Source organism: Myotis daubentonii, chromosome 13 (assembly GCF_963259705.1).
Source record: "Myotis daubentonii chromosome 13, mMyoDau2.1, whole genome shotgun sequence".
NCBI classification, from domain to species: domain Eukaryota; kingdom Metazoa; phylum Chordata; class Mammalia; order Chiroptera; family Vespertilionidae; genus Myotis; species Myotis daubentonii.
In genome coordinates, this window is record NC_081852.1 from 44,376,892 (window position 1) to 44,400,325 (window position 23,434).

The 23,434-nt window shown below is 41.0% G+C and overlaps 1 protein-coding gene and 1 pseudogene across 1 annotated transcript in view; both read right to left on the bottom strand.

Moving 5' to 3' along the window:
- HPSE2 (heparanase 2 (inactive)) overlaps positions 1-23,434 on the bottom strand; it is a 533,452-nt gene that overhangs the window by 257,640 nt on the left and 252,378 nt on the right. The window lies entirely within an intron of this gene.
- LOC132214552 (large ribosomal subunit protein eL21-like) lies at positions 6,072-6,590 on the bottom strand (annotated as a pseudogene).

Genomic DNA, 23,434 nt, shown 5'->3' on the forward strand with positions numbered 1-23,434 from the left:
CTCTGCCATTTCAAGGCTCACAATCCAATGGGGAAGATGAAAAATAATCCATTATAATTTTATAGCACTTTATAAAGAAAATCTCACACAGGGAAGGGAATTATTATCTACACTTATAAATGATGAAACTGAAGCCCAAATAGGTTAAGTGAACTGTCCAATATCAACACTCCAGTATATAATGTGGGTTTCTCTCTCTGTTAATTAAGTTTCACCATGGGCTGCATAATTAATATTCATATACTTTGTATACACACATATACATAAATACATATACTCATACATGTATACAGGATAATACTAGATATATATGAAAGTATTCTGTACCTAAGCTAGTATAAGTTAGCACCATTATTACACAGAATCAGAGTAAATGAGCAAAATAGTAAGCTAAGATTTGAAATATCTGACAACCATTCTTCTGCTTGCATAAGGCAATACAAAGTTCAGGATGAACCATTCAAGAAACCTAGCTGGCTGAATAGGTCAAAAATATAAATTAATTCATAAATCTACCAAGGTAGAAAAGTACTGGATTCATCACCAGGAAGTTAAGGAACAGATTCACCAAAGGCTTGGAAATGAAAGTCAAGGCTTTAATATAGCCATGAGATAGTCTAAAGAGAGAGGAAATATGAGAACTTGAAAATTGGGAAGACTCATTGTTCTTTCTCAATATATGAGTAAATATATAAGAAGTGATAATTAGCTATAAGTTAGCTTTAAAAAGTAAAAAGAAAACTGAATTCAAAAATATTTGTTCTTATATGACATATGAATTCAAATATACCAATTAAATCACTTTTGCAAGAAGAATTCATTTTATACACCTAATGGTAGAGAAGTTTCCTGATAGAAAAGCCTTTCTGTACCGCACAAATTATCCCATATGGCAGTGGACCGTACATTCCATGTCTATTTGCATTGTTCAACAGATGTCCCAAGCCCTTACATAACTGAGAAATACAGTTTAGAAGTGATGAGGAAAGAATAAAAACAGTTCTAGCAACTTTAGAAGAAGTAACTATCTGAAACAAATTGGTGGACTCCAGTGCTTACTAGGACCTAGGTATTATGCTATATGAGTTAGAGTTATTCCTTTAATCCTCCTGAAAAGCCTGCAAAGTGAATATCTTATTGTCATTTTATAGGTGAGAAATCTCAGAGAAGTTAAATAACCTTCCTAGACAAAACCAGGTAGATACTTACTTTCCCCTATCTTGTCTTCCAAGAGAACTGAGAGAAATAGCTGTTTAATTAGCAGATGAACCAGAAAGAACACTAGAAATTACTCTAAAACTAGGATTTATTGTGAATCTATGTCAACTGAATTGGCAATATGACTAAAATTAAACATTTGGAACTAACATAGTCTAGATTTAGAGATTGATGTTAACAATATGACAAACAGTCAACCATACATGTTGAGTTTGGAAGGGCAGAGGTACATCAGGAGAAATACTACTAGTATATAATCTGTACCTTATAAAATCTTTGGAAGTGAAACCCCAAAAGGGTTTGATGACAGAGACGGGAAGTTACCTAAGCCTTAGGGAGCCTGGTGTAACAAAGGAAGCCTGGAATTTTAGTGATGCTATAGTTGCTGCTATTTTTCTCTGGAATATGTCAAAGTCCTCCCTCTTTTCACTTGTCCTTAAACTTCTACTACACAGGTTTTTACAAAGTGAAGGTGTTTTATTTTTGTTTGGCATAAAGCCAGGAAGGTATTCCTCAAGAAAATATGTCACATAACAAAATAATGACTCTTCTCAGATCCTTCTGCTTTTCCTCTTTCTGAAAAGAGCAAGCTTCTCTGATATGGAATAATCCTTTCTCTGTAGTTTCTCCCTGGCTTTCTGCAAGTTGGGTCTTCTTTCCCAGATTCATTCACATTTTGAGGGATTCTTTCTTTAAAAAGTTCTCTAATCTTACACTCACCTTCCTTATAACCAAGCTAGAATGCTGGCTTCTTGAGGTTACCAAGATAAAGAATAAACTTATTTTTAATTTAATTGTGCTGCAAATAAGTTCACTTCTACTTCCAAGAGAGTTTATATATGGGATCAGATCAATTATTTCTAGAGATCTTGTCTCTACAACCATGTGTTCTAAGTAATTAGAAGCACCTAGACCCGTGGTCGGCAAACTGCAGCTCGCGAGCCACATGCGGCTCTTTGGCCCCTTGAGTGTGGCTCTTCCACAAGATACCACAACATACCACGTGCAGGTGCGCACGTACAATGCGATTGAAACTTCATGGCCCATGTGCAGAAGTCAGTATTTTGTGGAAGAGCCACACTCAAGGGGCCAAAGAGCCACATGTGGCTCGGGAGCTGCAGTTTGCCGACCACTGACCTAGACAAAGCCAGATTGGTAATGCTTTTACTTTACCTTATCTTCTAAGGAAGCTGGGAGAAATAGATTAGGAGATAAACCAAAAAGGGAGATTAAAATGACAAAATTTATGATTTATCATGAACATACCATGTCAGCAAGACTGCTGTCAAACTATAGTAGCCTCCACTATCAAAACTGGAAGAACTAATCCTCTTTCATTTACACTGGAAGACTGAATTGGCAATATGACTATATATATAACCCAGCATCATTTCTAACAATGTACAACTGAAGAAAGAAACTGAAGAAAGAAGTTGGGACAACAAGATAGGCTTTTCTCCCTACTTGACACTAGAGAGCTGCTGACTTTCTTGAACAAGGGCTGAAAAGTTTCCTATCTATATATATAAAACCCTAATATGCAAATGGACCAAACAGCAGAACAACCAAACAACTGGTTGCTATGACATGTGCTGACCACGAGGCAGCACACATGGAACATGGGGGACGTCGGCAGCAGGTGGCAGAGAGCGGAACATGGCAGGTGTTGGCCGCGGCAGGATGGTGGAGCAGGTGAATGGGAGGCACCAGACCAAGGCAGGGCACCAGTCGCTGTCATCGGGGTGGGCCTCTGGTGGTTACTGAAAATTCTTTGCTCCTGTGCCCCGCGGTCCTGTCAGGCACTCACATCTGCTGCTGGTGCTGGACCTGCTCGCACCCGCTGCCAGCGCCGGAGCCACCATTTGCATGGGCTGCCGTCACCAGCCCTAATCACTCAGTGCCATTAGGGGGTTTGAGTAGGGGGTTTGAGCAGCTGCCGGCCCCAATCGCCCCTCAGGGCTTCTCCACCTCCCTCTGCTCCTGAGGAGCAATCAGGACAGCAGCCACAACTTGCACCCACCACTGACAGCACCGGCGCTGTCAGCAGGCGGGAGCAGCGGTGGTGGGAGGGGGGCTGCTGGCAGACAGGGGACTGGGGCCGCAACAGGAGAGGCAAGGAGGGGGCACGGAGGATGGGCTGAGACCCACACCTGTGCCCACCACAGCCTTGAGGCCCACAGTTCCTTTCAAGGTACACGAATTCATGCACTGGGCCCCTTGTATGCATATAACATTCATTGGACCACTTCTTTGTTTACACAGTTTCAAGGCCCTCTGCTGGGCTATCTGTAGTCTGGCTGAGCTCCAAAACAAAAGTTTTAAAATGTAAATTAAATACAAATGGCAAAAGCCAGACATCTGAATAGTTACAAATGAAAGTCACAGAGATATTTTCATAAATATCCTTGTCATTAATCTTCTTTGAAAAGTTATTATGCAATAAGCAAGTTACAGAAGGCCAAACCATTTTATTCTCACAGCTAAATGAGGAGGAACAGCAAAACTTCCCCTAAAAGTTCTGAGCATTTATAGAGGGCTTTTGAACAACTCGCATACATGCGCGCGCGCGCGCGCACACACACACACACACACACAAAGAGGAGATGCTTATGTTTTCCATAAACTAAATAATACATTCAGGTGAGAAACAAGGTGCTTCAATAAACAAAGCTCCCCAAGATATGAGTTCTAATCCAAGTTCTCTCAGTCAATGTCATTGCCTTGATATTGACAGTAGACAGAAAAATAGAGTTTCCTATCTTTATCTGCAGGAAGCCATTCCACCCTTGCTGCTTGACACAGTCGCTGCAGGAAAGAAACATCTACACAGCTTATGTTTCAAAGGACCTGGCATATATGGCATATGTTTGCTCCCCCTCTTAGCGCTATGTGTTTTAACCAGGACCACCTGGTTGTTTCCCCAGGTGAGGATTTTTCCCTGGAGTTAGGGATTAACAGGACTAAGGAAGAGAATAAATCAGTAAAACCCCCTAGTGTTACAGAAATACCATGTACTACTTATGAAGAACTTGGACTAAGACTGTTAGCAATAAATTTGGGACTTGTTGGGCCCACATCCCCAGGGGTCTGCCCACCAGGGATAGCACCAAAGCCTCTACCCCTGGAGACCCACCGACACAGGGCAGTCCTAGGGAAGGCAAGCAGCGAGGCTGGGAGGACATAACCTTTACTGGGTAGGATAATCTCCTTCAGTCACTTCCTTGTAGCTTATCAGTAGAGCAATAGAATAGTGACCTTGGAATAGCCCTTATAATGGAACACAGAGATTAATCTAGACAAGATTAAAATCAACAGAACTAGATAGAGACAGGATTTTTGGCAAAGGTCAGATAAGAAACTATGGAAATGAAACAAGGAACTGTAGAAGGTTACCCAAAACATGCCATGATGTGATTATAGAAGCATGCCTATAGGATCAAATGGTATAAATACAGATGTAACAGGACAATAGAAAAAGAACCTGGCTATGCTGATCAACTGAACGCTGTCTCCGTGTCATTCCTTCTTCGCTGACTCCGTCCACACCTTTGGGAACCCCTGGACCTGCTGGGGCAGGACCCCAACATTTATCTGTTTCTCATTCCCTTTTCTCTCTCTCTTTTTTAAAATCTCATCTCCTTATCCCTTCCTTTTATCTCCTCTCCTTTCCATACATATCATTAGGAAAAATGTTTTGGTATAGTGAGTTGGCATGGTTTAGAGTGAAATGGCCAAGAAAAAGTAAAAGTGCTATATCCCCATTAGCCCTACCTACCCACAATAATCTCTTCCTTGGCACCAACTATTTCATACATTTAGAACTTGAATATATATATGAATCCTAAAAAAAACAGAGCAGTTAGAAAGACACAATTTATAATGTTAAGCTAGAAGAGATGACCTGACTCTCTATTTCTCACTAACTACATGACTTTGGGCCACTCATGTATCTGTTCTGAGCTTCAGTTACTTTATGTATAAAATGGAACTAAAGGTCCTAAACATCTCACACATAATGTATGTGAAACTGTTTTGTAAACTATAAAGGGCTAGACAAGTGAAAGGGAATAGTATTCTCTTCTTCTCTCTGGCCTTTTCTCTAATTCTAAGTAGGCTAATAAAAAAATCTAGACAATAAGCAAGACTTGTGTGTCTCAATAATTTTTTTAAATTATATTAAGAAAAGCCAACTGGAATAATATAACAAGAAAAGTTTCTCCTTGTCCTTTACTCTGGGAATTGAGAGCTTAAAGGCAAAAAAAAAAAAAAAAGAGAATTCAAAAGTGAAGGTTTCTTGATGTCCTCTGCTCTTTCTCTTAATTTCCTCTAGATTGATTTCCTTATATTGCACATTTCATGCACACTTTGCATCATAATGACTATTTTATGGGTTGATGATTCTTTTATGAGAAATGGTTTTCTGTGTAGTCAAGCAGAGAGAGAATTGTCTCAAGGTTCAGTTACAAAAAAATCAATTGTGAATTGCTAAATGTACGGCTCACACAGAGAAGATTGAAATGTGTTTTTTTGTTTTGCTTTCTTTTCTTTTGTTTTAATGTATTATTAGCTATTAATGTCAGCATTTCTTTGCTTGTCAAGGCCAATTCATGACATTTCAACTCTCAGGGAATGAAATGACTCTAAAGACCCAGTAGTCTAATAATCTATAATTGAGGTCACTAGATTAAATAACGTTCCTCTTCCTCTGCCTCTTCCCCCTCCCCCTCCCGCTCCTCCTCCCCCTCCTCTTCTTCCTTCTTCCTTCTCTTCTCCCTTCTCCCTTCTCCTTCTCCTTCTTCCAAAGTTTTCTTTAATTATGCTTTGGGGGGAAGGGACACCATACTTCCACTCAATTAAGAGATGCATTTTTATCAGCACAGAGGTCTTTTTTATTTTTTCCCACTTATCATGCCATGAATTCATAGGGAATGGGTTCCAGCAGCTCAGGCTCCTTTCCATTGGTTCTCACAAAGTGTGTTTCTCTGGGTGGAGCAGGCTGACACTTCAGTTGAACCCAGGTTACTTTCTTTTTGGCTTCCTTCTTTTTCCGATCATTTTCCTTCACATGTTTCAGGAAGCTATCTCGGCTCATAGAGTGCTTAATATGCTCAATACGTACATTCATTCTCTTAGCAAGAATCTTGCCCTTAACTTGCTTGTTCACAATAATGCCAACTGCATGCTGGGTGATATTGTAGACTCTTCCAGTTTTGCCATGGTAACATTTTGGGCATTCCTTTTTGAACAGTGCACATTCCCTCGATGTCCACAATATCACCTTTCTTGTAGATTTTCATGTATGTGGCCAAAGGAACAACTCTGTGTTTTCTAAAAGGCCTAGAAAACATATTGTGAGTGCCTCTCCTCTTTCCCTTTGACAAACTACTGGAAGATGGAAGTTCCGGCCAAAAGGCTTAAATAACTTTCTTTAATTGGAGTTTAGCAAACATGTATGAACCTACTGCTACACACAGGCAGTATGCTAGGGGGAAGTGTGTGGAAAGACAAATATGAATGATAGATATAACTAGGCCTTAAGGATATAAAATGCCAGTAGGCAGAAGAGGGAAGGACACACAACATATAAGGAGCATACAGGGGAACATATGAAAACCAGAATTCAGGGCACTAAAGAGGGGGAGACACTACTAGTGAGGGGCAAGAAAACCAAGCTTCTATTCTAAACCACTGAAGTTCTTTATCCTATATAATAAAAGGGTAATATGCAAATAGACCAAATGGCAGAACAACCAATCAAAGCGTAATATGCTAATGATATGCTAAGGCTGCTCAACCGCTCACTATGATATGCACTGACCACTGGGGTAGGATAGATTGCTGCTGATTAGGGCTGAGCGAGATGGGCCGGGCACACCCTTGAGCCCTCCGGTGGTCCTTCCCTGGCCCGATCGTGCACCAATGGGGTCCCTCAGTGTGGCCTGGGCCCTCTCGCAATCCGGGACCCCTCGGGGGATGTCAGAGAGCTGGTTTCAGCCCAATCGTGTAGGCCACTCCCCTTGGGAAGGTGCCAGACACAGGGCTCATGGCTGGAGAGTGCTACTGGAGCAGCGCAAGCCTCTCTTGATCGGGACTGATTGGGCACAATGGGGCTGGGATGGGCAGGAGCGGCAGGTAGGAGCTGAAGGTGGCATTGGACTACAGGTTTTGGCCCAATCCCTGCAGGCCACCCACAGGGACCCCACCTGTGCACGAATTCGTGCAGCAGGCCTCTAGTAGATAACATTCACCTATTATATCCAATAAAGGCAAATAGAAGAAATTTATTTATCTTTAAAAATTCTGGTGTCAACTCACTGGGCTTTTGATGTCTTCTTATAATGCAGGAAGTTTCACTCTACCCTAGTGATAAGAAAAACAATAACAGATAATCTACAAAATTATTTCTTAAAGCTATCAGAGACAATTTAAAAAAATCTCAGGGCAACAAACTAGCCTGAATTCTAAGGAAAGACAAGCACTTTCAAGGAGAGACAGGATGCCTGCACTTGCTTACCTTAGGCAGAGCACTGGAGTAGGAGATGGCAGATAATATATAAGCTGGTAAGAAGTACTCAACTAAAATGTTCAACAAATTGCAAAATGCAGAGTGTGGGCTAGCACGAAAGCATAGAACTCTTGGGATTCTGAGATACAAAAATACAAAGGGAGTTCTGCATCCTCTTGCAGGCTCTTCTTTCTGGATCTCAATGGGCATGCATTAAAAAATGATTGGGCGCAGTGGCAGGGAGGGTGGGGTGGGAGACTAAGGAGCATTCTACTTGGTGGTTCAGGCCTGGAAGAAGTGAAGGGGGGATGAGGGGAATAACAATCACTCTTCACAAAGCCTGTCCAGGTCCTTCTTCCCTATTTTCTCTAAGATACAAAATCTCTAACAGCTAAAGGATTGGAAGGAAGCACACCCTATCACTCTCAGGGCAGAGTTGAAAACCAACTACAATTGAGGGATGAGATGAGGGGAAAAAACCTACTATCTCTGTGGGTGGAGCAGGAAACAGTCCTGGGTTCAGATCATCAAAGATTCTCTATCATCCAGGATGAGGTAGAATCACTGATGAGAAAGCCTCACCTCTGAGACCCAGGAACACAATACTTATCTAAGACTAAGGCTGAACCAGGACTACATAGAATGATCCCCTTGACCCTTGTTTTTCCCAACCAAGCTAGCAAGCACACAGTCATCCCACATGTAGCTATCCATTATCTCCTTAAAAATCAGAAACATTGTAATAGAAACTACTTTAGTATTATTTCCACAGGAGAACCCTTGCTACTCAAGGAAGCCAAGTATGGCCAAGACTCAATGATCCACCTTACTTGCACAGGTAGAGAGATTTTCATATCTATATTTTGTAGCCAGACATATACGTAATAGAAAAATAAAACATGCTTATATGTTTGTGTAGGCTAGAAAATAGCTCACTACAATGTAAAGGCAATTCAGCCCCCAACTGCTAGTTGGAGTAGAACAGTATAATCCTTTTGGGGCAACAAATATTTCTTTACTAGAGGCCCGGTGCACAAAACTTGTACACGGATAGGGTCCCTAGTCCTGGCCAGCGATCAGGGCCGATCGGGGCCTTCTGGCTTCCAGCCGGGGCCTTCCTTCCGGCTGCTGGCCAGGGAACTCCCTTTCCCAGCTGCCGACTGCGGGGGGGGGGGGGGGGGGGGTTCCTTTGTTCTGTGCTGCCCCCTGGTAGTCAGCACATGTCATAGCGAGCGACTAAACTCTTGGTCTCCTGGTCGAACTCCCAAGGGGACAATTTGCATATATATATGATTGATTAAGAACACTGAACACCATAAGTTTTAAGTCATTCCCCAAAGCATATTAATACAAGTACAATATTTACAACAGAAAAGGATGTTTTAAAATACAGAATACTAAACACACACACACACACACACACACACACACACACACACAAATCAAGTTCCAAAGAAAAAAAAAATCGACAGCATACATCTCAATGGAGTTAAGTCTTACACTAGAAAAAAAATTATATTAATGACCAGAAGCAAAGATGAGAGTTAAACGCATTTGACTTTTAGTAAAGATGTATTAATAATGAAGTTACCTGGGGACCTGACATAGGATAGTTTTATTTAACATTTTTATGCATTATCTGAAACAGGGAATGCAGAGTGGAAACTTCACATTTGTGGAGTATAGAATCTCTTCTAGTTTTAAGATGTCAAAGAAATCAGAAAACACAACATAATATGATTTCATAAAACACTGTGAATAGAAAAAATGGTGGAGACTAAACTATTTGAATAAGACATAGTTTATAAAAACACAATATTGAAAAAAATAAAAACACTATATTGATTTTAAATGAAAATAATAATAGCTATCAAATAATAACCATAGCTATTAGTAGTTATCAAATATCATATACATCCTCTCAATCCTTAATAATCTTCACAATAGTTATTCTTCCTATTTTACAAACAAGCTAACTGAGGCTTGGAAAGTTTAATTAATTTGCCCAATGCTACAACAATGATTATTGAATGCAGCCTGTAAAAAAAACAAACAAACAAACCTGATACATAATTATTAAGCTTTGTTTCCTTGCAACTTTAAATATCTAAAATATTTTTAGGGCATCTAATAGAAAACCAAATTTGGCAATAGGAATTTCAACCCTGTACTTGGTAGGTTGATTTCCATGATCTTAAGGCCACAACCATCAGCAGAAAGTTAGAGAATAGTTAAGTTTAGAGAAGAAATAGTGGTCTGTACCAGAAACTGAAAGTTGGAGAAGGAAAGTTGCTGAAAAAGCCTCTTTAGAAATGTATGGAAGGCTGCCAAACTCAATGTTACTAGTAAATGTGAGTTGGTATTACAAATTATTTGTAAGGGGAATGAACTCCTGAGAAATCTGTTCATGATCATGTATTTGTGAATAAAATCAACCAGCAGAGGGGGCTGCTAAAAGAATATACAGTAGAGCAGCGGTTCTCAACCTGTTGGTCACCAACCTGTGGGTAGCGACACTTTTGGGGGTCTAACAACCCTTTCACATGGGGTCGCCTAAGACCATCGGAAAACACATATATAATTACATATTGGTTTTTTTTAAAAAAAATTAAATCTTTATTGTGCATTTTTTTATAGTTGTTCCTCATTTTTTCCCCTATAAGCTCCCCTCCACCCGGTTCCCACCCCACCTCTGCCCTTACCACCCCCCGCCCCACTGTCCTCATCCATAGGTGTACGATTTTTGTCCAGTCTCTTCCTGCACACCCCCACACCCCTTTCCCCCCGAGAATTGTCAGTCCACTCCCTCTCTATGCCCCTGATTCTATTATATTCTCCAGTTTATTCTGTACATCAGATTATGTATTCCCTTGATTTTTAGATTCACCTGTTGATAGATATGTACTTGTTCATAATTTTTATCTTTACCTTTTTCTTCTTCTTCCTCTTCTTAAAGAATACCTTTCAGCATTTCATATAATACTGGTTTGGTGGTGATGAACTCCTTTAGCTTTTTCTTATCTGTGAAGCTCTTTATCTGACCTTCTATTCTGAATGATAGCTTTGCTGGGTAAAGTAATCTTGGTTGTAGGTTCTTGGTATTCATCACTTTGAATATTTCTTGCCACTCCCTTATGGCCTGCATAGTTTCTGTTGAGAAATCAGCTGACAGTCATATGGGTACTCCCTTGTAAGTAACTAACTGTTTTTCTCTTGCTGCTTTTAAGATTTTCTCTTTGTCTTTTGCTCTTGGCATTTTAATTATGATGTGTCTTGGTGTGGTCCTCTTTGGATTCCTTTTGTTTGGGGTTGCCTGTGCTTCCTGGACTTGTAAGTCTATTTCTTTCACCAGGTAGGGGAAGTTTTCTGTCATTATTTCTTCAAATAGGTTTTCAATATCTTGCTCTCTTTCTTCTTCTGGCACCCCTATAATTCGGATGTTGGTACGCTTGAAGCTGTCCCAGAGGCTCCTTACGCTATCTTCATGTTTTTGGATTCTTTTTTCTTTTTGCTTTCCTGGTTGGGTGTTTTTTACTGCTTTGTATTTCAAATCTTTGACTTGATTCTTGCAATCCTCTAGTCTGCTGTTGGATCTCTGTATAATATTCTTTATTTCAGTCAGTGTATGCTTAATTTCTATTTGGTCCTTTTTCATATCCTAGAGGGTCTCACTAGATTTATTGAGAGTCTCACTAAATTTATCGGTGGTTTCTAGAAAATTCTTGAAAAACCTTATAAGTGTGGTTTTGAACTCTATATCCAGTAGTTTGCTTACCTCCATTTCTGTCATTTGTGACCTGTTTGTTTGTCTCCGCATTTTGGCTGCTTCCCTGTGTTGATAGAGTGGCTTTCTGCGCTAGGTGTCCTATAGGGCCCAGTGGCTCAGCCTCCCCAATTACCTGAGGTGGACACTCTTGGTGCACACCTTTGTGGGCTGTGTTCACAGTCTTGTTGTAGTTAAGTCTTGATTGCTGTTGGTATCACTGGGAGGAATTGACCTCCAGGACAATTGGCTGTGAGAATCAGCTGTGTCTATAGTGGGAGAACTTCTGTGCTGGAGACACCCTTCTGGGGCAAGACTTGCTTCAGTGGGGCTTTGGTGCTCACTGAGTCTGCCCCGTGAGTGTGTCCCTTATGGATCTGAGGAGTTGTAATCTGGATGGTCCCACTCTGACCACTGAGTACACTGGCATTGGATCTCTAAGGAGGTGCTAATTTAGCCTCTGCCTAAGGCTACCCCGCAGGAGCTACAGAGAGTTGCAGATTCCTCTTCTTTGTTTGGGGTTTGGAGGTGCCCAGATGAGGCCCAGCTGTGAAGCAATGCAAGCTGCTGTGGGTCCTTGGGCCTTCTTTTGGAAGTTCTGGGTCTCTCTGACCCAGCTGCAGTTTGTTAGGTAATTTTAGATTGCAAGGGGCCAGGTCATTCATATGCAAAAGCCTCTGTGCACAGCTTGGGTGGGGCGGGGTCTCAGGGAATCAACAGGGCAGAGCAAACAGCTATGGCTGATCCTCAGTCCTACCCTAAGAGGTCCCAGGTCTCAGTGTCCCGTGGTAATCACTGCAAGCACCTCTGAGAGAAAGCCGCCCTCAAGTTCTGTCTGCTGCCAGACAGTCCAGTTTCTCCCTGTATGAGTCTGGGTCCCCAGAGACTAGCCCAGAACTGGAGTTCTGAGTGGGAGCGTGTGTCTCCCTCCCAATTGAAAAAGATAACCGTGTCCTCAGTCGCCAACCCTTTCCACGTGTGCTTCCATACCTCTGCACTTTACTTCCACACCTCCTCTGAGTCTCAGTGTGCTTTTCTCTTTCCTTCTAATTGTAGAATTTCCACTCAGCCAGCCTTCCTGTGGTTCTGGATGATGTCCGTTTTGACTTTTGGTTGAATTTTTGAAGTGGTTGTGCGAGGCAGCAATTTCAGGTGTTTACCTGTGCCGTCATCTTGGTTTCTCTATTACATATTGTTTTTGTGATTAATCACTATGCTTTAATTATGTTCAATTTGTAACAATGAAAATCATCCTGCATATCAGATATTTACATGACGATTCATAACAGTAGCAAAATTACACTTATGAAGTAGCAACGAAAATAATTTTATGGTTAGGGGTCACCACAACATGAGGAACTGTATTAAAGTTTTGCAGCATTAGGAAGGCTGAGAACCACTGCAGTAGAGGCTACTTAGCCAGTTTATATTACAAAAGTCTGTTTCTAAGTTAATTGTTTCGAGTGCAGAATTCATTTCACCAAGGGAACAATGTTCCAAAACTGGGATAAGCACTATGGCCCTCAAGCCAAATCTAGCCCAACACCTGTTTTTGTATGGCCCACAAACTAAGAATGGTTTTCACATTTTTAAAAGATTTAAAAATTTAAAGTTGACTAATATTCTGCAACACATGAAAATTACATGAAATTCAATTTTCAGTGTCCATAGATAAAGTTTTATTGAAATACAGCCACACTCATGGCTGCTTTCACATGTAACAGGAGAGTTAAGACAGAGACTATATGGCTCACAAAGCCTAAAACACATGCACTCACAAACTATATGGCCCTCTACAGAAGAAATTTGCCGGTCTTCGTTCTAATTAATTATTGCATTCCTGGGTTGGCTGGCAAAAAGTGGTATCATTTCAAATATGGTTGTACTGAAGTGTTAATAGCATCCCCAAGTCTATGCCTGAAGCTTTTTGAGAACTCCAGTGGCATTCCAGCTGTGGAAGCAGTGATTATCAAAGCTTTCAAAGTCATAATTTTTTTTTACCTTTGCTTATTCTGCCCAGTCAATTTGGAATACCCTTCCCCTAACAAAACAAAAATAAAAATAGTTAACCTTTATGAGCTAACAAATTGAACATTTTTAAGTATTTTACATTCATTGCTCTATTTAATTCTCACAACAACTAAGTGAAACAGTTTCTATTAATATGCCCATTTACAGGTGGGAAAACTGAGGCCAAGAGAAATTAAAAACTTGTTCCAAATAACACTTCTAGTAGGTGCTAGAGCCAGGACATAAACCCTGGCAATCTAGAACAATCTTAGATATGGTGCTATTATCCACTGACCACAAAGCTATATTTCTTTTTTCAACTTTTGAAAGCCCTTTCAACTTTTAAAGCTTAATTCAAATGCCAGCTTCTTCATGAAGCCTTACTCCAACACTCCCTAAGCCCATAAGTTCAAAATAATTACATTAATTATTTTATAAGTGTTCTGCATGTCTATAAAAGCATTCAGTTCATTTTATGCTGTATTCTAATTGATATGCAACCCCTCTGCCTCCATAAGCACATATACGAAGAAAATGTAAACTTTAGGCTTATTGAGGTCAGGAAACATGCAATTCACTATATCGTATATAACAGGTGCGTTATAAATGCTTTCTAATTGAGTGGATGAATGCAAAAGCAGATAGCCTCTGATATGAAACAATAAATTCTAATGAAGAAAATTCTTTGACTGGTAAAGATATTAATATATTCTGATTATGAAAAGTGGGGAGCTTGGTTTCCTTTGCTATTCATAATTAAGACATTCTTCCCTGACCCACAATCATCTAAAGCAAACTTTAAATATAGCCATATATGGACCTTAAAAAAGCTCTTTTCTTTATATTCATCTCACTTTGGAATTAAGAAATTGTTCTTCCAGCCCCAGCCAGTTTGGCTCAGTGGATAGAGCGTTGGCCCATAGACTGAAGAGTCCTGGGTTTGATTACAATCAAGGGCACATACCTGGGTTGTTGGTTTCCTGGCCCTGGTTACGATGTGTGCAGGAGGCAACCAATCAATGTGTCTCTCTCACATTGATGTTTCTCTCTGTCTCTCCCTCTGCCTTCCACTTTCTCTAAAAATCAATGGAAAAAATCCTTGGCTGAGGATTAACAAAAAAGGAAAAAATAAAGTGCTCTTCCAATCTTTTTTATTCACTGAATATTTTATTTAATAAAATCCTACATAGAAGTTCAATTTATAAAACAGATGAAGCTAAAATTCTTGTGATTGAAGCAGTAAAGAGTGGAGAAGTGGGAAAGTGAGGAATCTAGTATCCTATTACCTCCAAATGACTCCTGGAGCATTACCACAGAACATGTAGGACACAGAGCACAATTTGGTTTTAGAAACCATATTGAAATAAATGTTAATGTAGTCATGTATTTTCATCCATTATTATTTTATTACTTCTTAGAGAATTAGCTATCCCTAGAATAAGACAGGTCCTTGAAGCAATCAACATTTGATATCTGCCTGTTGATATAATGTGAAGATTATATATATATTTTAAATATAGTTTTATTGATTTTGGAGAGGAAGAGAGAGATAGAAACATCAGTGATGAGAGGGAATCATGTTGGACCGAGCCTGAAACCCAGGCATGTGCCCTTGACAGGAATTGAACCTGGGACCCTTTGGTCAGCAGGCCAATGCTCTATCCATTGAGCCAAACAGACTAGGGCAAATATATTTTGATAGATATGAGGTCAAGAAAGAATCTCGAAGTGGGGTTCCCAGGTAAGCAGCATCAGCATCACCAGGGGACTTGTTAAAAAGCAAATTCTCAGGCTCCACATCAGACCTCCTGAATCTGAAACTCTGGAGATATGGCTCAGTGGTTTGTTTTAAAGAGCCCTCCAGGTGGTTCTGGTGCACACTGATGTTTGAGAGCCATGAACTACAGCATCTTCTGCATCAGAATTCTGCAATGGTGAGATCGGGAGCCCATGTCAGAGGGTACTACCCTAGGCACCAGGCCTGCATAAATATATGTGTGGTTTCAGAGGAGGAACCAAGATGGCAGCATAGGTAAATGGCTGTACTTGCTGCCTCCCACAACCACATCAAAATTACAACTAAAATACAGAACTATCATCTGGAACTGCAGGAAAGCTGGCTGAGTGGAAGTACTACAACTAGAAGAAGGTAAAGTAGAAAGCGCATTGAGACTGGTAGGAGGTGCGGAGGCACGGAACAGGCTGGTCAACCAGCCGGGTATGCCACTTTTCTAACCGGAAGGGAGATTGCCTCTTTGGAGGCCGCCTGGAGGAGCAAGGAGTCCCAGCCCCACAACAGGCCCCCCCAGCTCAGGGTTCCAGAGCTAGGGAAAGAAGTCCCTACAGGCAGTAAGAAATACAGATTGTAAAAACAAGTACGGATTGGGGCGGAGTGACACACAGGCTGCTAGAGACCCAGCTGCTCCTCTTAAATGGCCAGCACTGCAAACTGAATTTACAAGTTCCCGCTTGCTCTGAGCTCCAGTGCCAGGAGAGGCTCTGGGGGACCCAGGCAGATACAGGAAGAAACTGGACTGTCTGGCATCGGGGCAGGAACACAGGGGGCAGCTTTCTTCCAGACAGAGGTGCTCGCAGTGGTCATTGTTCCTGTGCTGGGACCTCCTGGGTACAGGGCTGACTAGCAGACATTTCTGTTTGCTCCTCCCTGGAGATTCCGAGACCTGCCTCACCCAATTTATAACCGCACCCAAGCTGTGTGCAGTGGCTTTTGCATATGAATGGCCTGTTATTTCTCAGCCTAAAACCTGTCAAACAAGCTACAGCTGGGTCAGGTAGCCCTGAAGCTATCAATAAAAGGCCCAAGACCAGGCACCAGCACCAGCCTGCCTTGCTTCACAGGTGGGCCTCATCTGGGCACTTCCAAACCCGATACAAAGAGGAGGAATCTGCAGATCTCTCTGTAGCTCCTGCTGGGTGGCCCCAGGCAGTAGCTGACTTTGCACTTCCCTGGAGATCCAAGAGCCAGTGTACCCAGTGGTCAGTGTGAGACCATACCAGATTACAACTCTTCACATCCATAAGTGACACACTCAGGGGGCAGACTCAGTGAGCACCAAAGCCCCACTGAAGCAAGTCTTGCCCCAGAAGGGTGTCTCCAGCACAGAAGTTCTCCCACCATAGACACAGCTGATTCTCACAGCCAATTGTCCTGGAGGTCAATTCCTCCCAGTGATACCAACAGCAATCAAGACTTAACTACAACAAGACTGTGAACACAGCCCACAAAGGGGTGCACCAAGAGTGTCCACCTCATGTGATTGGGGAGGCTGAGCCATTGAGCCCTATAAGAAACCTGCTACACAAGGCCGCTTTATCAACTCAAGGAGACACAGCAGCTACCAAATACATAGAAACAAACATAGGGAAGCAGCCAACATGAGGAGACAAAGAAACATGTAACAAATGAAAGAAATATCAGAAAGCAAACTACTGGATATAGAGTTCAAAACCACAGTTATAAGGTTACTCAAGAATCTTCTAGGAACCTCTGAGGAACTTAGTGAGACCTTTAAGGATCTTAGTGAGAATGCCAAAATAATGGGAAAGGACCAGTCAGAAATTAAGCATACACTGACTGAAATAAAGAATAATATACAGAGATTCAACAGTAGACTAGAGGATCCCAAGAATCAAGTCAATGATTTGAAATACGAGGAAACAAAAAACACTCAACCAGAAAAGCAAAAAGAAAAACGAATCCAAAAATATGAAGATACAAGGAGAACCAAGATGGTGGCATAGGTAAACACCGGAGATTGCTGTCTCACACAACCACTTCAAAAATACAACTAAAAGACGGAACAGACATCACCCAGAACCACAGGAAGGCTGGCTGAGTGGAAATTCTACAACTAGAAGGAAAGAGAAAAGCATACCAAGACTCAGAGGAGGCGCAGTGCGGAAGTAAAATACTAAGGTGCGGAGGTGCATGCGGAGTGGGCTGGCGGCTGAGGGCACGGTTGTCGTTTTCAATTGGGAGGGAGTCTCAGGCTCTGAGCTCCAGTTCCGGGCGAGTCTCTGGGGACCCAGACTCAAACGGGAGAAGCGGGACTGTTTGGCATCGGTCGGAATTCAAGGGCAGCTTTCTCTCCGAGGTACTTGCAGCAATTGCTGGAACACTGAGAAGCAGAGCATCTGAAGGCAGGACTGAGAGCAACCATAACTGCTCACTCCACCCTCCCTGTTGATCTCCTGGGATTCGCCCTGCCCAAGTCTTGCACGGAGGCATTTGCTGGATAGCCTCAGGCAGAGGCTAGATTAGCACCTCCCTAGAGATCAGGACAGAAGTTCTCCCACTGCAGACACAGCTGATTCTCACAGCCAATTGGCCTGGAGGTCAAATCCCCCCCAGTGTTACCTACAACAATCAAGGCTTAACTATAACAAGACTGTGCACAAAGACCACAAGGGGGTGCACCAAGAAAGCATAAAAAAACACGTGGAGACAAAGAAAGAGGATACAAATGACAGAAATGGAGGAAAGCAAACTTCTGGATATAGAGTTCAAAACCACACTTTTAAGGTGTTTCAAGAACTATCTAGAAGCCACCGATAAATTTAGTAAGGCCCTCGAAAAGACTGGTGAGACTGCCGATAAATGTAGTGAGATCCTCAAGAAATCTAGTGAGACCCTCGATGTTGTGATAAAGGACCAACTAGAAATTAAGCATACACTGACTGAAATAAAGAATATTATACAGACTCCCAACAGCAGACCAGAGGATCGCAAGAATCAAGTCAAAGATTTGAAATGCGAAGAAGCAAAAAACACCCAACCGGAAAAGCAAAATGAAAAAAGAATCCAAAAACATGAAGATAGCGTAAGGAGCCTCTGGGACAGCTTCAAGCGTACCAACATCCGAATTATTGGGGTGCCAGAAGAAGAGAGAGAGCAAGATATTGAAAACCTATTTGAAGAAATAATGACAGAAAACTTCCCCTACCTGGTGAAAGAAATAGACTTACAAGTCCAGGAAGCACAGGCAACCCCAAACAAAAGGAATCCAAAGAGGACCACACCAAGACACATCATAATTAAAATGCCAAGAGCAAAAGGCAAAGAGAGACTCTTAAAAGCAGCAAGAGAAAGAAAGTCAGTTACATACAAGGGAATACCCATACGACTGTCAGCTGATTTCTCAACAGAAACTTTGTAGGCCAGAAGGAGTGGCAAGAAATATTCAAAGTGATGAATGCCAAGAACCTACAACCAAGATTACTTTATCCAGCAAAGCTATCATTCAGAATTAAAGGTCAGATAAAGAGCTTCACAGACAAGAAAAAGCTAAAGGAGTTCATCACCACCAAACCAGTATTAGATGAAATGCTGAAGGGTATTTTTTAAGAAGAGGAAGAAGAAAAAGGTAAAGCTAAAAAATTATGAACAAAGTGACAACAAATACATATCTATCAATAAGTGAATCTAAAAATCAAATGAATAAAAAAATCTGATCAACAGAATAAACTAGTGAATGGAATAGAATCAGGGGCATGGAAATGGAACAGACAGACAATTCTCAGAGGGAGGGGATGTGGGGGTGCAGGAAGTGATTAGACAAAGATCTTATATAAAAGTATGCAGTACCTATGGGATGGCAAGGGCCTGGGGTAGGGTGGGAACTGGGTGGTGGGGAGCTATGTGATGAAAAAAGAGGGACACCTGTAATAATCTCAACAATAAAAATTAAAAAATACATTAAAATATATATATACTTGTGGCCCGGTGCACAAAATTCGTGCGGGCGGGTGGGGGGGGGGGCTGGTTCCCCTCAGCCCAGCCTGCACCCTCTCCAATAGGAAACCCCTTGGAGGATGTCCAACTGCCAGTTTAGGCCTGATCCAGCAGTCGGACATCCCTCTCGCAATCTGGGAACGCTAGCTCCTAAACGCTCACCTGCCTGCCTGCCTGATCACCCCTAACTGCCTCGGCCTGCCTGCCTGATTGCCCCTAACCCCTCTGCCTGCTTGTTTTATCATCCCTAACCTCTCTGCCTGCCTACTTGATCACCTCTAATTGCCCTCCCCTGCCGCCCTGGTCTCGCCCCTAACTGCTCTCCCCTGCCAGCCTGATCGCACCTGCCTCTGCCTGCCTGATCGCCCCTAACTGCCTTTGCCTGCCTGATTTCGCCCCCAACTGCCCTCCCCTGCCGGCCTGATCTCGCCCCCAACTGCCCTCCCCTGCCGGCCTGAATGCCCCTAACCCCCTGCCAGCCTGATCTCACCTCCAACTGCCCCCCCCCCCCGCTGGCCTAATCACCCCTAACTGCCTCTTCCTAGGCCCCCACCACCATGGCTTTGTCTGGAAGGAAGTCAGATGTCCAGAAGATGGCTGGTCAACCTGGTCTAATGAGCATATTACCCTTTTATTAGTATAGATAGACATTTTAATGATGTCGATTCTATCAATCCATGAACACAGTTTGTCCATTTGTTTGTCTTCCTCTATCTCTTTTTTCAATGACCTGTAATTTTCCAAGTACAGGTCTTTTACCTCTTTAATTAAGTTTATTCCTAGGTATCTGTTTTGTTTTGTTTTGTTTTTTTTTGGTGTGATGGTAAATGGGATTGTTCATTTTGTACCCTGTTACATTGTAGAATTCATTTATTAAGTCTAATAATTTTTTGATGGAGTCTTTAGGGTTTTCTATGTACAGTATCATGTCTTCTGTGAATAATGACAAGTTTCTCTTCAATAAATGGTGTTGGGAAAACTGGACAGATACATGCAAAAAATGAAACTAGACCACTAACTTACACCATACACAAAAATAAACTCAAAATGAATGAAGGACTTAAATGTAAGACGGAAAACCATAAAAATATTAGAGGAATCCACAGGCAGCAAAATATAAGACATATACTGAAGCAATATCTTCACCAATACAGCTCCTAGGGCAATGGAAACTAAGGAGAAAATAAACAAATGCTACTACATCAAAATAAAAAGCTGCTGTACAGCAAAAGAAATCATCAACAAAACAACAAGAAGACCCACTGCATGGGAGAACATATTTGCCAATGTTATCACTGATAAGGGTTTAACCTCCATCATTTACAGGGAACTCATACAACTTAACAAAAGGAAGATAAACAATCCAATAAAAAAATGGGCAATGGACCTAAATAGATAATTTTCGAAAGAGGACATAAGGAAGGAAGGCCAAGAAATATGTGAAAACATGCTCAAAGTCACTAATCATCTGAGAGATGCAAATCAAAATGACAATGTGGTACCATCTCACACCTGTCAGAATGGCTATTATCAACAAATCAACAAACGACAAGTGCTGGCAAGGATGCAGAGAAAAAGGAACCCTTGCGCACTGCTGGTGGGAATGCAGACTGGTGCAGCCACTGTGGAGAACTCAAAAAACTAAAAATGGAATTCCCATTTGACCCAGTGATCCAATTTCTAGAAATATATCCCAAGAAACCAGAGACACCAATCAGAAAGGATATATGCACCCCTATGTTCATAGCAGCACAATTTACAAATAGCTAAGATTTGGAAACAGCCTAAGTGCCCATCAGCAGATGAGTGGATTAAAAAATTGGTACATCTACACAATGGAATACTACGCTGCTATAAAAAAGAAGAATTCTTACCATTTGTAACAGTATGGATGGAACTGGAGAGCATTATGTTAAGTGAAATCAGCCAGTCAGAGAAAGATAAATATCACATGATCTCACTCATTTATAGAATATAATGAACAACATAAACTGATGAACAAAAACAGATCCAGAGACAGAGAAGCATCCATCAGACCATCAAACCTCAGAGGGAATGTAGGGGAGGGTGGGGGGTAAGGGGGAGAAATCAACCAAAGACTTGTATGCATGTATATAAGCCTAACCAATGGACACAGACACCAGGGGGGGAGGGCATGAGTAGGGGTGATGGGGGGGGATATGGGGGATAAGAACACATATATAATACCTTAATCAATAAAGAAAAAAATGTTCATACTACCCAAAGCAATCTATAGATTCAATGCAATCCCCATTAAGATAACAATGGCATATTCACAGACCCAAAAAAACCTCTCCAAAAATTCATATAGAATAAAAAAAAAGACCCCGAATAGCCACAGCAATCTTGAGAAAGAAGAACAAAGTTGGAGGGATCACAATACACAATACCAGATATCAAGCTATATTACAAAGCCACTGTTCTCAAAACTGCCTGGTACTGGCACAAGAACAGACATATAGACCAATGGAACAGAACAGAGAACTCAGAAATAGACCCAAGTCATTATGCTCAATTAATATTTGACAAAGAAGGCAAGAGCATACAATGGAGTCAAGATAGTCTCTTCAATAAATGGTGTTGAGAAAATTGGACAGATACATGTAAAAAATTAAAATAGACCACCAAATTACACCATACACAAAAATAAACTCAAAATGAATAAAGGACTTAAACATAAGATGGGAAAACCATAAAAATCTTAGAAGAATCCATAGGCAGCCAAATATCAGTTATATGTTGTAGCAACTTGTCCATTTCTACACAACGCTGGTTGGGATTTTGATTGGGGTAGGGCTGAGTATATAGATTATTTTGTGTAGTATTGATAGTTTAACAGTATTGAGTCTTCTGACTCAATAAATATCTCTCTATTTATTTAGGTCTTTCTTAATTTCTCTCAGCAATACATTGTAGTTTTTAGTGTACCTACAGGGAGCTTCCATAAGACTGTCAGCTGATTTCTCAACAGAAACTTTGCCGGCTAAAAGGGAGTGGTAAGAACTACTCAAAGTGATAAAAAGTAAGGAAACACAACCAAGATTATTCAACCCACTAAAGTTATCATTTAGATTTGAAGGGCATATATAAAGCTTCCCAAACAAGAAAAAGCTAAAGAAGTTCATCACCACCAAACCAGTACTACAATAAATATTAAAGGCACTTTAAAAAAAAAAGAAAAGAAAAAGATCTAAAATATGAATAATAAAATGGTAAGAAATGCATATCTATCAATAATTACTTTAAATTCAAATGGATTAAATGCACCAATCAAAAAACATACAGAGACTGCCCAGGCCAGGTGGCTCAGTTGGTTGGTGTGTCATCCCGTACACCAAAAGTTTACGAGTTCAATCCTGTCAGGGCATGTATGGGAGGCAACTGATCAATGTTTCTCTCTCACATTGATGTTTCTCTCTCTCTCTCTCTTCCTTCCTCTCCCTCTAAAATAAATAAAAACATATCCTTGGGTGAGGATTAAAACAAAATTATTTTTATAAAAGATATACTGTGCCTGAACAGATAACAAAACAAGACCTTTACATATGTTGTCTATAAGAGATTCACTGCAGATCAAAAGAAACACACAGACTGAAAGTAAAGGGAGGGAAAAGTATATCCATAAAAATGGAAACAACAAAAAAAGCTATGGTAGCAATACTTGTACCAGACAAAATAGACTTTAAAATAAAGGCTATAACAAGAGACAAAGAAGGACCCAGCAACTCCACTTTGGCTATTTATTTGAAGAAACCCAAAACACTAAATTTAAAAGACATATGTTTACTGCAGCATTCTTTACAGTAGCCAAGATTTAGAAGTAACCTAAGAGTCCATCAATAGATGAATGGATGAAAAAGAAGTGGTGCATATATACTGTACAATGGAATATGACTTAGCCATAAAAAAGGATGAAATCTTGCCATCTGCGACAACATAGATGGACCCAGAGGGTATTATGCTAAGTGAAATAAGTCAGACAGAGAAAGAAAAATGCCACATAATTTCACTTACATGTGAAATATTAAAAAATAAAATAAATGAACAAGCAGAACAAAAACAGACTCATAAATACAGAGAACATTTTGAAGGTTGCCAGATGGGAGAAAGGTTGGGAGGCAGGGGCAAAAAAGGTAAAATGATTTAGAAGTACAAATTGGCAATT